The following is a 15,291-nucleotide window of genomic DNA, read 5'->3' on the forward strand; positions in this document are numbered from 1 at the left end:
CTACATAGCAGCGATCTGATGTTCGCTGCTATGTAGCAGAAATGCAGGTGTGCTGTGAGCGCCGACCACAGGGTGGCACTTACAGCAGGCCGGCATCAGTAACCATAGAGGTCTCAAGGACCTGAATGGTTACAATGTAGAAGCATCGCCGACCTCCGATCATGTGATGGGAGTCAGCGATGCGCTCATTTCTGGCCGCCCGGCCGGAAGCGCCAGTTAAATGCCGCTGTCTACGTTTGACAGCGGCATTTAACTAGTTAATAGGCGCGAGGTAGATCACGATTCTGCCCGCGCCTATTACGGGCACATGTCAGCTGTTCAAAACAGCTGACATGTCCTGGCTTTGATGCGGGCTCACTGCCGGAGCCTGCATCAAAGCGGGGCTTCTGACCTCGGACTTACTATCCCGTCTGAGGTCAGAAAGGGGTTAAACTTTGAATGATTATCCCTTTAATCCAAGTAGTCATAACACACAAAAACATTCAGGAAACGTTCAGGAATTTTCGCGTTTTTCGCATGTTTTTTCGCTATAAAAACGCATACATATGCATCCTATCATTTAGAATGCATTCCGCAATTTTTGTGCACATGATGCGTTTTTTTCCGCAAAAAAAAAAACGCATTATGGTAAAAGAAGCATCATGTTCATTATTTTTGCAGATTTACAATTGTTTTAGAGTGTCCGGAAAAAAACGCAAAAAAATCCACACAAAAAAAACGCGCAAAATCCGCATGCAGAATTCCTGCGGAAAACCTCAGGTTTATCTCAGGAAAATTCTGCATGCATTCCAGACGTGTGCACATACCCTGATAAATAATATTTCCCACATATCTGCTTTACATCAGCACCATTTGTAATTTTTTTTTTTTTAATTTTGTTAGCATTTTAGGAAGTTTAAAAATGTAGCAGTAATTTTTCATTTTTTCAAGGAAATTTACAAAATTTATTTTTGTAGAGTCCTATCCATGTTTGGAGTGACTTTAGGGGTCCCATACATTGAGAAACCCCCAAAAGTGATACCATTTTAAAAACAGCACCCCCTAACATATTGAAAACTGCTGTCAGGTAGCTTATTAACCTTTCAGGTGATTTTCAGGAATTAACGCAAGTGAAATGACAAATGAAAATGTGTATTTTTACCACCTAAATTCCTCTAACTTCTGAACAGATTACTATAGCTGTCAGACTCTAAGGCCACAATTTGGTCATGAACTGCCATCGCAAACATCAGGACCACACAATCATGAACTGAGGGCATCAATTGGAATAGGAAGAGCCACACTGTTAACCATTTATATGATGTAGTCACTATTGACAGCAGCATCTAAGGGGTTAAATAGAAGGGGTTAACACTGATCGTGGCTGACGCAGCAAGTTGCCAGCTATAGTGTACAGCCGACAGCTGATGGATTGTCACCTGTCAGGGGATGCTATTCTCTTATATCTCAGGTCAGTTAAAAGACATATCGGCGGTTATTAAGGGGTTAAAATACTTTATTCTGGGTGTGTGTTTATTTAACCCTTTCACAACTATTGACACCTCACCATTACTAAGCCGGCTTTAAATTACCTTACAATTCAAAGGTGGCATCAACCCCTATTACCCCATATGCCACTGCTACAGGGCAGTGCGTAGAGAGAGGCTAAGTGCCAGAATTGGTGCATCTTAGAGATGCACCATTTCTGGGGGCGGCTGCAGGTTGGTGTTTGTTGGGAATGAATATCAGCCCGCAGCAGTCTGCATAGCATTTTCTGGCTATTAATTAAAGGGGGACCCCAGGTTTTTTTGGGGGGTCCCCTAATTTAATAGCCATTAAAGGCTAAATATACAGCTGCGGGCTGAGATTCATTCCCTGGGAAGACCCATGGGTATTAACCCCTTCCCAGGCTATAAACATCGGCCCCCAGTCACTGGCTTTCCCTCTCTCGCACAGAAAATTGTGCTGGAGCCCACACCATTTTTTAAAACATAATGTAAGCAAGCGTACCCACAGGTTAAAGGGAACCTGTCACCTGAATTTGGCGGGACCAGTTTTGGGTCATATGGGCGGGGTTTTCGGGTGTTTGATTCACCCTTTCCTTACCCGCTGGCTGCATGCTGGCCGCAATATTGGATTGAAGTTCATTCTCTGTCCTCCGGAGTACACGCCAGCGCAAGGCAATATTGCCTTGCGCAGGCGTGTACTCCGGAGGACAGAGAATTAACTTCAATCCAATATTGCGGCCAGCATGCAGCCAGCGGGTAAGGAAAGGGTGAATCAAACACCCGAAAACCCCACCCATATGACCCAAAACTGGTCCCGCCAAATTCAGGTGACAGGTTCCCTTTAAGGAGTTAGTTTCTAAACCAATCATTTGCAACAAGAGATGTCCGAATATTATGGACCTACTGGTTAGGGCTGATGTAGGCTCCATTAATAAGGGATTGACACAAAGAGTCTTTTCCACACCCCGCAATGGGATGTTTCCGTGTCTGAACTGTCACCAATGCTCTAATATTTCCAAGGGGGATTCCTTCACGCACCCACGGTCGGGAAAAAGGTTCCCCATTACGGGACACTTTACGTGCGATTCGTCCTTTGTCATATATCTAATAAAGTGTCCTTGCGGTCTCGGATATGTTGGGGAGACCACCCAGCATATCCGGGACCGCATATCCCAGCATAAATCCACCATTAGGTGTGGTAGAACACTTCTGCCAATTCCATTTCACTTCATGCAGAATAATCATAACATCACTCAACTTAAATACCAGGTTATAGACCATGTTCCATTGGCTAGAAGGGGAGGTGGTAGGGTCAAAAGACTGAAAGAACGTGAATCCTTTTGGATCCACACGTTACAAACTCTGTCTCCTTTAGGATTAAACAGAGAGTATGAGGTTTCCTATTGAATGCGTTTAATTAAGAGGTCTCATTGTTCTGATGCTTAAAATCTTAATGACTATAATATTAAGTTACGTACCTCATTTACTTATTCTGAATTGTCCTAAGTATGTTCCATTTTCCTGACATCAACTATTAGTATTCTAGTATTAAGGTCCCAGTTCCCTCTATTTTACTCTATTTCAGTTCATTTTATTTTTATCACACATGAGTTGGTCTCTTGAGAGAGCGGTTGCAGCTGCAAAGATATAGCATGATACTACCATGACACTTTTTTCTTACTAATTGGTTGTCTTCTTTTTTTCTTTGGCAGCACCCAGGAGGAAATTAGAAACAGAATCTTACAGCGACTGCGCATGCGCCATCTTTCCCTCTGCACTTGTCGGCATTTTCCACTCTTCCTCGTCTCTTACAGTCACATGGTCCACCTCTCACCCGGAAGTACCAATGCTGGTACAACTCCGGTATAGTATAAGAAGCCGACACCACGCTCATTTGTCCACTTGCTCTTCCTATAGCGGTCACACGTTCTCACTCGGAGCCTTCCACCGGACGTAGGTGCGGTATATACCAGTGACTCAGACTGAAGGTATTTTCACTTGCGACGCCCATTAAGGCAACAACGCTTATTGCTAGGCAGCTTATTATGTTCATTGTTTATCCTCACAGTGGGATCCCCATCGGCTGCTCATCGTATTAAGAAGTAATGTAACTTTCCTCTTTATCTGCACAAAAATGGTGACCTACATTTTTATAGTGTATCCGTTCGGAGATATATATAAAATTGTGCCCACATCGGTGTTTTTTCTTTTTTCTTTTCAAAAAAAGGGGGTCATATTTTTGGATAGTTTCAAATTTTTCTTACTGTTTAGCTTTTCAAGACATTTTGTCCTTTTTTTGATAAGACAAGCCCCTTTTTTTCACAAACGGAGGGGATGCACGTTCTCAGTTTGCGGTTATAATTTTCCTTCTTAGTTATATATTCTGATACTGGTTTATAGAAAAAATAGACACCGGATGAGACTCTATATATATTTATTGGACATATAACATAAGGAATCGCATTTAGTTAATTTTTTATGCATCTATACAGATGGTTGGATTCAGATTCTCTGACAAGTTGCATGCGGCCTTTTATGTTATATATAATACTATTTTCTTATGTATCATGCATTGTTATGTTCTTTATTTTGTATCTAAGCTGTATTTACTTATATATATTACAGAAAGACAGATGTCCCTTGAGAAAGGCCAAATGTGCCGAAACGTTGGGAAAACTTTGTATGTGTCTACTATATAATTTGCAGACTCTTTTGAGTGGAATCCCACCATAATTTTTGAAATAAAATTAAAATAACTATTAAAGTAATTTTGGTGTGCCGGAGTTTACTTACATTATATTGGACATATTTTCTCCTGAGCACCCTCCTCTGGGACAGTGAGCTCCCTTATAACCTTTTTTCTAAATAAATTTTTTAAAACCGATATTGCGTTTAAGGTCGGGGTCACACTTGCGAGATAAAAGCAAGAGAAAAAAAAAAAAAAAAAAGAGAAAAAAAGTGATCAGCACTCACCATTCCCGATGCTATAAAAAGTCTTTATTAGGACATGGACACGGACAGGGAGATCATGGTGTGCAGGGATGACAGCTGTTTCGCGCTACATGCGCTTCCACAGATCCCACACTTGCGAGAAACTCGCATCAGTCTAGTACCCCAATACCCGGTGCTGACGTCGGCACTTGGGACTGGAGTGTGCGGCTGCATGTATTTCTATGCAGCTGAACGCTCCGATCCCGATTACCGGCGGCAGTGCCAGATTTCGAGATGCGAGACTCGTGCGAGTTTCTCACAAGTGTGCTCCCGGCCTAACGCAGATTTTGTGTGTGTGTGTGTGTTTAACTCTCTATGTACCATTTTATTATGTTTATTACTAAACATCGGGCTTGGTATTATCTATATATCTATTATCTATCTATTCGTGTGTGTAAACAGTATTCTTCAATGGAGTATGTAAAGGAAGAGGTTGGACAAGAAATTACATCACAATTCTTTTTTTGGGGGATAAATAACAGATTTTTATTTAGCTTACAAAAACGCACACAAAGCCGCATGAAAATCAGCATAAAAAACGCATCAAATCCACACGGATTTTTAACTGGGTTTGCTGCCAAGAGATGCAGAAACTGCACAGAAAACTCCACAGGCAAATCTGCAACGTGTGCACATACCCCAAGACACACTTTTTACCCCCAAATTGGGGCGAAAATAGGGTGCATCTTATAATCTGAATCTTTAAAAAAAGAAAAAAATTACCGAGGGGGGTTGCGGTGGTGAAGCAGGATGCAAGTTTCACAGATCCATGGAGGGTGGGGGCAAAGCTGAGGCCCTGGACCTGCGGGGGGGGGGGGGGGGGGGGGGAGAGAAGGGTCGCAGTGGCATTTTCCTTTTGCCTGCCTGCATTGCCAGGCTGCAATTCAGCCTCTAGTGTCCATTGCCGCAGATCTTCCTCCACAGCCGTTTTCTGGAAGTCTGGACGCTAGAGGTCAAGTTGCAGCTTGGGAATGAAGGCAGGCATATGGAAAATGGCAGCCCCCACCGCAACCCCCTCCCACAGCAGTTCCAGGGCCTCAGCTTCGTCCCCACCCTCCGTTGACCAGTGAAACCTGCCTCCTGCACCTCCAATCGATGTATCACAGACAGCAAAGATTGGGACACCTTGGCAAGATCAGAGACTGAATGCAACAAAGCAGAGACCCTTTCAGGAAGAGATGGTGTGCTCCAATCCTGGGCAGCGGAGGGGGGCTTGTATAACGAAGGTGCTGCACTTGGGGCATTGGAGTAAACTTTGGCTGAGATAAAAAAGTAAACTGATTGGCCGGCACGCAGAGAAGGAAAAAAAAAAAAAAAACAGCAAAAAGAGGGAACACGGCAAGACTGCAAAGTGGAGTGACTATGGGAGAGCAGGTCTCGGCGAAGTGGAGAACCCTACTGGAACCGCTACAGCTCCACACATTGTTCGCTTACAAAGGACTGCGGAAGTGGAACAGATTCACTGGCCAGCTGAAAGGAGGGAGCCCTGGCCTAGGAGAGATACAAATCCCCACCTGGTGTGAGGGGGAATGGGGTATGCAGAGGGGCACCCAGGGGGATGGTGTGAGGGGGCATGGGGTATGTAGGGGGGCATCCAGGGGGCTGGTGTGAGGGGGCATGGGGTATGTAGAGGAGCATCCAGGGGGCTGGTGTGAGGGGCCATAGGGTATGTAGATTAGCATACCCCATACCTCCTCACACCAGTCCCCTGGATGACCCTCTACATACCCCCCACACTAGCCCAATGGATGCCCCTCTACATACCCCATGCCCTCTCACAAGGCCCCCTGGTTGCCCCTCTACATATCCCATGCCCCCTTACACCAGCCACACAGCCCCCTGGATAATAATAATCTTTATTTTTATATAGCGCTAACATATTCCACAGCGATTTACAGTTTGCACACATTATCATCGCTGTCCCCAATGGGGCTCACAATCTAAATTACCATCAGTATGTCTTTGGAATGTGGGAGGAAACCAGTGAACCCGGAGGAAACCCACGCAAACATGGGGAGAACATACAAACTCTTTGCAGATGTTGTCCTTGGTGGGGTTTGAACACAGGACTCCAGCGCTGCAAGGCTGCTGTGCTATCCACTGCGCCACCGTGCTGCCCTCCAGGGGGCTGGTGTGAGGGGGCATAGGGTATGTAGATGAGCATACCCCATACCTCCTCACACCAGTCCCCTGGATGACCCTCCACATACCCCCTCACACAAGCCCAAAGGATACTCCCTCTACATAACCCATGCCCCATCACAACCACAAGGCCCCCTGGATGCCCCTCTACATACCCCATGCCCCCTCAGACCATCCACAAAGCACCCTGGATGCCCCTTCTACATATCCCCCTCACACCAGACCCCTGGATGCCCCTCTACATACCCCATGCCCCCTCAGACCATCCACAAAACACCCTGGATGCCCCCTCTACATATCCCCCCTCACATCAGCCCCCTGGATGCCTCTCTACATACCCCATGCCCCTTCACACCAGCTCCCTGGATGCCCCTCTACCTGCCCCCTCACACTAACACCCTGAATGTCCCTCTACATACCCCATGCCCCCTCACACCAGCCACACAGCCCCCTGGATGCCCCTTTACATACCCCATGTCCCCTCATACCAGCCACACAACCCCCTGGATGCCCCTCTACATACCCCATGCCCCCTCACACCAGCCACACAGCCCCCTGGATGCCCCTCTACATACCCCATGTCCCCTGATACCAGCCACACAGCCCCCTGGATGCCCCTCTACATACCCCATGTCCCCTCATACCAGCCACACAACCCCCTGGATGCCCCTCTACATACCCCATGCCCCCTCACACCAAATTACAACCTCAGAGCCTCACACTGATTCCTGCATCCTCATTCCCTTGTACAAGGCTCCATGCTGCAGCCCCTCAATCCTCTCCTCACATGGCTCCATGGTGTAACATCTCATTTCCTGCGTCTCATCTCCAGCAGCCTCAGCACAAAACGCAGGGTAAATGCTAGAGTGTATGGGCTCCTTCCAGGCGTGACGTCATTTGCGGAGGCGTGTCCTATCGGGAGGGGGCGTGTTCTGAGTTCACATCATGGGCGTATTTATTCTCTTTTTACCAAGGCGGCGGCAAAGGAAAGCAGCATGATAGCTTGTGGACGCCATGGTGCATGGAGGTTAGTGGTGTCAGGGTGAAAACATGCTACTTGCTGATCGCTATTGGGGGAGGCCCTGTGGTGGTCGACCTACTTTTCTGTGTGGGGGGGGTGACCTGTTGCAGGTTATTGTGGGGGACCCCTGTGGTGGGATTTTGGGGAGTTCTGCTGCTGGCTATTGTGGGGGACCCCTGTGGTGGGATTTTGGGGGGAACCCCTGTGGTGGAATTTTGGTGGGGGCTGCTACTGGCTGTTGTGGGGGACCCCTTTGGTGGGATTTGGGGGAGCACCTGATGCTGGCTATTGTGGGGGACCGCTGTGGTGGGATTTTGGGGGGCCTGCTGCTGGCTTTTGTGGGAGACCCATGTGGTGGGATTTTGGGGGGACCTGCTGCTGCTGGCTATTGTGGGATTTTGTGGGGGGGACTGCTGCTGGCTGTTGTGGTGGACCCCTGTGGTAGGCGACCTGCTTGTGTGTGGGGTGACCTGCTGCAGGCTATTGGGGTGACCCCTGTGGTGGGGTTTGAGGGCGACATGCTTGTGGTCGGGTTTTGGGAGGGCGTGACCTGCTGTCTATTGGAGGGAGGCGACCTGCTTGTCGTGGAATGTGGGGAGGCGACCTGCTTGTCGTGGAATGTGGGGAGGCGACCTGCTTGTCATGGAATGTGGGGAGGCGACCTGCTTGTCGTGGAATGTGGGGAGGCGACCTGCTTGTCGTGGAATGTGGGGAGGCGACCTGCTTGTCGTGGAATGTGGGGAGGCGACCTACTGCTGGCTATTGGGGGGATCCCGTGGTGGGATTTGGGGACGACCTGCTGCTTACGGATAGAATCCTCTTATTGGGGGGTGACCTGCTGCTTACTGGGGGATCCCTTTTATTGGGGGGTGACCTGCTTATGGGTTGGGTTTGGGGGGGCTGAAGGGGGTGTGTGCTGGGTGGGGGGGTTGGATGTCCGATGGGGGTTGGACGTCCGATGGGGGTTGGACGTCCGATGGGGGTTTGTGGGGGTTGGACATCCGAAGGGGGTGTGTGCTGGGTGGGGGTCCGCATCTGATGAGGTTTGTGGGGGGGTCTGCATCTGGGGGTTTGTGCTGGGTGGGGGGTCCGCATCTGGGGGTTTGTGCTTGGTGAGGGGGTCCGCATCTGGGGGTTTGTGCTGGGTGAGGGGGGTCCACTTCTGATGGGGGTTTGTGCTGGGGTGGGGGGTTTGCTGGGTGGGGTGGTCCACATCCGATGGGGGTTTGTTGGGGTCCGAGTCCGATGGGGGTTTGTGGGGGTCCGCGTCCGAAGGGGGGTTTGTGGGGGTTGGACATTCGATGGGGGTTGGATTTTCGATGGGGGTTTGTGGGGGTTGGACGTCCGATGGGGGGCGTCATATTTGGATTTATGCTTGGGGGGAGGGGGCCATATTTGGATTTACGCTTGGGGGGAGGGAATGTCTGGTGGGCTTTGGATTTATCCTGTGAGGTGGAGGTTTCTGACTGGGGGAGCGAGGTTATGCTGTGGCCCTCTGGTTGATGTGGGGGGGCTAATGCTTCATTGGGGTACACAAAAAAAACATGGGTGTATGCTGCTTATGCTATGCAAAAAAAAAAATGTTTTAGGTATTTCCCTGTAGAGGAGGGTACACCACCAACTGGCACGAAGCTAATCCGTTTTAGCTTAATGTCAGTAGGAGGCAGACATGGGTCTGGACCGCCCAGCCCAGTTTATGCCTTAGGTTTTGGGGGTTTTTTATTAACGATTTTCCTTTTTCATTTAAATTTTTTTTTCCCCAGATACGGCTTTTGAGGGCGACCGTGGAATTGTCACTCTAATCTCCCACCTCTAATTGTCACTACGTATCATCTGTGGTCTACGAGGCAAGGCCCTAACGCATCAAGAGTGTTTGGGGTTCCCCAGAGGACGGTCCATGCCACAAATCCCCCTACCCTCTCGCCCCCCTCCCCAGAGCCAGATAGAGTAGGGAGGGAAGACAAATCCGTTATGTGCCAGCCACCGAAAAGTCTGCGTCCAGGTTATTCCATGCCCATCTTCATCATCGGTCTGCGAAGAAGGATTTGTGATCTTCAGGACAGGTATATCCTACCAGGCAGTGAGGGGGCTACTTTAAAAAATAAAAATTAAAAAAAAAAATAAAATAGAAAGGACAGGACAAATATGTCCTAGTTTGCCCCTGAGCAATATGGATGTCTCCTGGGGAAACCTTCCTATTCATGCAGCCTCCACTTTTTCCAGAGGCTCCTGTGACCCTGCTTTTAAAATATCCAGGCTTCGGTCTAGGCCTTCTCTGGTGGCCGGTCCACACCGCCAGTGCCCTGAACAATCATGCACGCCAACTTCTAGTGCGTCCTACTCTGCGCCTATCAGTTTAAGAGTACTTTGCTTCTGCAACAGAGGACTAAAGTCTGCCTCCCAAGAGATCTGCTCTTCAATTTTGGTGGTTTTGGAAATGTTCTGTCCAAAAAAAACGAAGGGACAACTCTCCGACCCACCAGGAAAAGACGAGACCTTCCTTTAGGCCAGCCCCCTCCTGGCATCCATGAACCCACCAACAGCATATTACAGTTTTACAATACTTTAGAAATGTATAAAATGAAACAAGCAAAGGCATAAAGTTATGCAAAATAAATGCAGTTTTATAAAATTAGAAATGTTTCTGTAGCTAATGTTAAAATTATATTTATCCAGTATTTCTATAAGTAAAAGTCTGAGATTTCTGCGGGAAATGGTAATTTGTTCCTCTTAAACCAGTTCTGAATGTAAATAAAACATTGCTCTGATTAAGTCTCTACATTGTATTTTAGCCTTTCATTTCATGCATAGGGCAGGACAAGCCCATGATGTATCTGTGTAACACATGTAAGGTGCTGTAATAACAGCCTTAGGCTGGTTTCACACTAGCATTCGGCAGGGCTGCGGATGGCAGCCTTCCTCCGTTAAGCCCCGCTCACTGCCACACCTCTACCTTCAGTTCTGCCTACATCTGCATGCGTCCTGCATACCCTATCTTTATCATTGGGTACGCAGGCCAAGCGGATGCCTCCGCATGCGTTGTTTTAACGCTGCCCTGACCGCAACAAAATGCGCCTGGTGTGAGGGGGAATGGGGTATGCAGAGGGGCACCCAGGGGGCTGGTGTGAGGGGCCATAGGGTATGTAGAGGAGCATCCAGGGGGCTGGTGTGAGGGGGCATAGGGTATGTAGATTAGCATACATAATGGTAGCATACCTACTCACACCAGTCCCCTGGATGCCCCTCTACATACCCCATGCCCCCTTACACCAGCCACACAGCCCCCTGGATAATAATAATCTTTATTTTTATATAGCGCTAACATATTCCACAGCGATTTACAGTTTGCACACATTATCATCGCTGTCCTCAATGGGGCTCACAATCTAAATTACCATCAGTATGTCTTTGGAATGTGGGAGGAAACCGGAGAACCCGGAGGAAACCCACGCAAACATGGGGAGAACATACAAACTCTTTGCAGATGTTGTCCTTGGTGGGGTTTGAACACAGGACTCCAGCGCTGCAAGGCTGCTGTGCTATCCACTGCGCCACCGTGCTGCCCTCCAGGGGGCTGGTGTGAGGGGGCATAGGGTATGTAGATGAGCATACCCCATACCTCCTCACACCAGTCCCCTGGATGACCCTCCACATACCCCCTCACACAAGCCCAAAGGATACTCCCTCTACATAACCCATACCCTCCCCTCACACCAGCCCCCTGGATGACCCTCTACATACCCCATGCCCCCTCACAACCACAAGGCCCCCTGGATGCCCCTCTACATACCCCATGCCCCCTCAGACCATCCACAAAGCACCCTGGATGCCCCTTCTACATATCCCCCCTCACACCAGACCCCTGTATGCCCCTCTACATACCCCCATGCCCCCTCAGACCATCCACAAAGCACCCTGGATGCCCCTTCTACATATCCCCCTCACACCAGACCCCTGGATGCCCCTCTACATACCCCATGCCCCCTCAGACCATCCACAAAACACCCTGGATGCCCCCTCTACATATCCCCCCTCACATCAGCCCCCTGGATGCCTCTCTACATACCCCATGCCCCTTCACACCAGCCCCCTGGATGCACCTTTACATGCCCCCTCACACCAGCCCCCTGGATGCCCCTCTACCTGCCTCCTCACACTAACACCCTGAATGTCCCTCTACATACCCCATGCCCCCTCACACCAGCCACACAGCCCCCTGGATGCCCCTCTACATACCCCATGTCCCCTCATACCAGCCACACAACCCCCTGGATGCCCCTCTACATACCCCATGCCCCCTCACACCAAATTACAACCTCAGAGCCTCACACTTTCCTGCATCCTCATTCCCTTGTACAAGGCTCCATGCTGCAGCCCCTCAATCCTCTCCTCACATGGCTCCATGGTGTAACATCTCATTTCCCGCGTCTCATCTCCAGCAGCCTCAGCACAAAACGCAGGGTAAATGCTAGAGTGTATGGGCTCCTTCCAGGTGTGATGTCATTTGCAGAGGCGTGTCCTATCGGGAGGGGGCGTGTTCTAAGTTCACATCATGGGCGTATTTATTCTCTTTTTACCAAGGCGGCGGCAAAGGAAAGCAGCATGATAGCTTGTGGACGCCATGGTGCATGGAGGTTAGTGGTGTCAGGGTGAAAACATGCTACTTGCTGATCGCTATTGGGGGAGGCCCTGTGGTAGTCGACCTACTTGCTGTGTGGGGGGTGACCTGTTGCAGATTATTGTGGGGGACCCATGTGGTGGGATTTTGGGGGGTGCTGCTGCTGGCTATTGTGGGGGACCCCTGTGGTGGGATTTTGGGGAGTGCTGCTGCTGGCTATTGTGGGGGACCCCTGTGGTGGGATTTTGGGGGGAACCCCTGTGGTGGAATTTTGGTGGGGGCTGCTACTGGCTGTTGTGGGGGACCCCTTTGGTGGGATTTGGGGGAGCACCTGATGCTGGCTATTGTGGGGGACCGCTGTGGTGGGATTTTGGGGGGCCTGCTGCTGGCTTTTGTGGGAGACCCATGTGGTGGGATTTTGGGGGGACCTGCTGCTGCTGGCTATTGTGGGATTTTGTGGGGGGGGGGACTGCTGCTGGCTGTTGTGGTGGACCCCTGTGGTAGGCGACCTGCTTGTGTGTGGGGTGACCTGCTGCAGGCTATTGGGGGACCCCTGACCTGCTTGTAGGGGGGTGACCTGCTGCATGCTATTGGGGGTGACCAATTTTAGTGGGCGACAACCTGCTTGTGGGGGGGTGACCTGCTGCTGGCAATTGGGGGGACCCCTGTGGTGGGATTTGGGGGTGACCTGCTGCTTATGGGGTGTTTGGGTTGGGAGACCTGCTGCTGGCTATTGGGGTGACCCCTATGGTGGGACTCCTGTGGTGTGATTTGGGGGTGACCTGCTTATGTTTGGGGAGGCGACCTGCTTGTGGCGGGACCCCTTTTAGTGGGGGCGACCTGCTTGGGGAGGGGTGACCTGCTGATGGCTATTGATGGGCCCCTGTGGTGGGGTTTGGGGGTGACCTGCTGGCTATTGTGGGGGACCCCCATGGTGGGGTTTGGAGGTGACGTGCTGCTTACGGGGTGGACCCCTTTTAGTGGGGGCGACCTGCTGCTGGCTATTGGGGTGACCCCTGTGGTGGGGTTTGAGGGCGACATGCTTGTGGTCGGGTTTTGGGAGGGCGTGACCTGCTGTCTATTGGAGGGAGGCGACCTGCTTGTCGTGGAATGTGGGGAGGCGACCTGCTTGTCGTGGAATGTGGGGAGGCGACCTGCTTGTCGTGGAATGTGGGGAGGCGACCTGCTTGTCGTGGAATGTGGGGAGGCGACCTGCTTGTCGTGGAATGTGGGGAGGCGACCTGCTTGTCGTGGAATGTGGGGAGGCGACCTACTGCTGGCTATTGGGGGGGATCCTGTGGTGGGATTTGGGGACGACCTGCTGCTTACAGATGGAACCCTTTTATTGGGGGGTGACCTGCTGCTTACTGGGGGATCCCTTTTATTGGGGGGTGACCTGCTTATGGGTTGGGTTTGGGGGGCTGAAGGGGGTGTGTGCTGGGTGGGGGGGTTGGACGTCCGATGGGGGTTGGACGTCCGATGGGGGTTGGACGTCCGATGGGGGTTTGTGGGGGTTGGACATCCGAAGGGGGTGTGTGCTGTGTGGAGGTCCGCAACTGATGGGGTTTGTGGGGGGTCTGCATCTGGGGTTTGTGCTGGGTGGGGGGTCCGCATCTGGGGGTTTGTGCTTGGTGAGGGGGTCCGCATCTGGGGGTTTGTGCTGGGTGAGGGGGGTCCACTTCTGATGGGGGTTTGTGCTGGGGTGGTCCACATCCGATGGGGGTCCGAGTCCGATGGGGGTTTGTGGGGGTTGGACATTCGATGGGGGTTGGATTTTCGATGGGGGTTTGGACGTCCGATGGGGGGGCGTCATATTTGGATTTACGCTTGGGGGAGGGGGCCATATTTGGATTTACGCTTGGGGGGAGGGAATGTCTGGTGGGCTTTGGATTTATCCTGTGAGGTGGAGGTTTCTGACTGGGGGAGCGAGGTTATGCTGTGAGGCCCTCTGGTTGATGTGGGGGGGCTAATGCTTCATTGGGGTACACAAAAAAAACATGGGTGTATGCTGCTTATGCTATGCAAAAAAAATGTTTTAGGTATTTCCCTGTAGAGGAGGGTACACCACCAACTGGCACGAAGCTAATCCGTTTTAGCTTAATGTCAGTAGGAGGCAGACATGGGTCTGGACCGCCCAGCCCAGTTTATGCCTTAGGTTTTGGGGTTTTTTTTATTAACGATTTTCCTTTTTCATTTTAATTTTTTTTTCCCAGATACGGCTTTTGAGGGCGACCGTGGAATTGTCACTCTAATCTCCCACCTCTAATTGTCACTACGTATCATCTGTGGTCTACGAGGCAAGGCCCTAACGCATCAAGAGTGTTTGGGGTTCCCCAGAGGACGGTCCATTCCACAAATCCCCCTACCCTCTCGCCCCCCTCCCCAGAGCCAGATAGAGTAGGGAGGGAAGACGAATCCGTTATGTGCCAGCCACAGAAAAGTCTGCGTCCAGGTTATTCCATGCCCATCTTCATCATCGGTCTGCGAAGAAGGATTTGTGATCTTCAGGACAGGTATATCCTACCAGGCAGTGAGGGGGCTACTTTAAAAAAAAAAAAAAATAGAAAGGACAGAACAAATATATCCTAGTTTGCCCCTGAGCAATATAGATGTCTCCTGGGGAAACCTTCCTATTCATGCAGCCTCCACTTTTTCCAGAGGCTCCTGTGACCCTGCTTTTAAAATATCCAGGCTTCGGTCTAGGCCTTCTTTGGTGGCCGGTCCACACCGCCAGTGCCCTGAACAATCATGCACGCCAACTTTCTAGTGCGTCCTACTCTGCGCCTATCAGTTTAAGAGTACTTCGCTTCTGCAACAGAGGACTAAAGTCTGCCTCCCAAGAGATCTGCTCTTCAATTTTGGTGGTTTTGGAAATGTTCTGTCCAAAAAAAACGAAGGGACAACTCTCCGACCCGCCAGGAAAAGATGAGACCTTCCTTTAGGCCAGCCCCCTCCTGGCATCCATGAACCCACCAACAGCATATTACAGTTTTACAATACTTTAGAAATGTATAAAATGAAACAAGCAAAGG

At 50.4% G+C, this 15,291-nt stretch overlaps 1 long non-coding RNA gene across 1 annotated transcript; it reads left to right on the forward strand.

The window, feature by feature from the left end:
• Nucleotides 1-12,226: 12,226 nt before the first annotated feature.
• Nucleotides 12,227-14,826, forward strand: LOC143769299 (uncharacterized). Its single transcript, XR_013214333.1, has 2 exons — nt 12,227-12,275; nt 14,473-14,826. It is a non-coding gene; the product is annotated as an uncharacterized LOC143769299 (long non-coding RNA).
• The last annotated feature ends 465 nt before the right edge of the window (nt 14,827-15,291 follow it).

Source organism: Ranitomeya variabilis, chromosome 4 (genome assembly GCF_051348905.1).
Source record: "Ranitomeya variabilis isolate aRanVar5 chromosome 4, aRanVar5.hap1, whole genome shotgun sequence".
NCBI lineage: Eukaryota > Metazoa > Chordata > Amphibia > Anura > Dendrobatidae > Ranitomeya > Ranitomeya variabilis.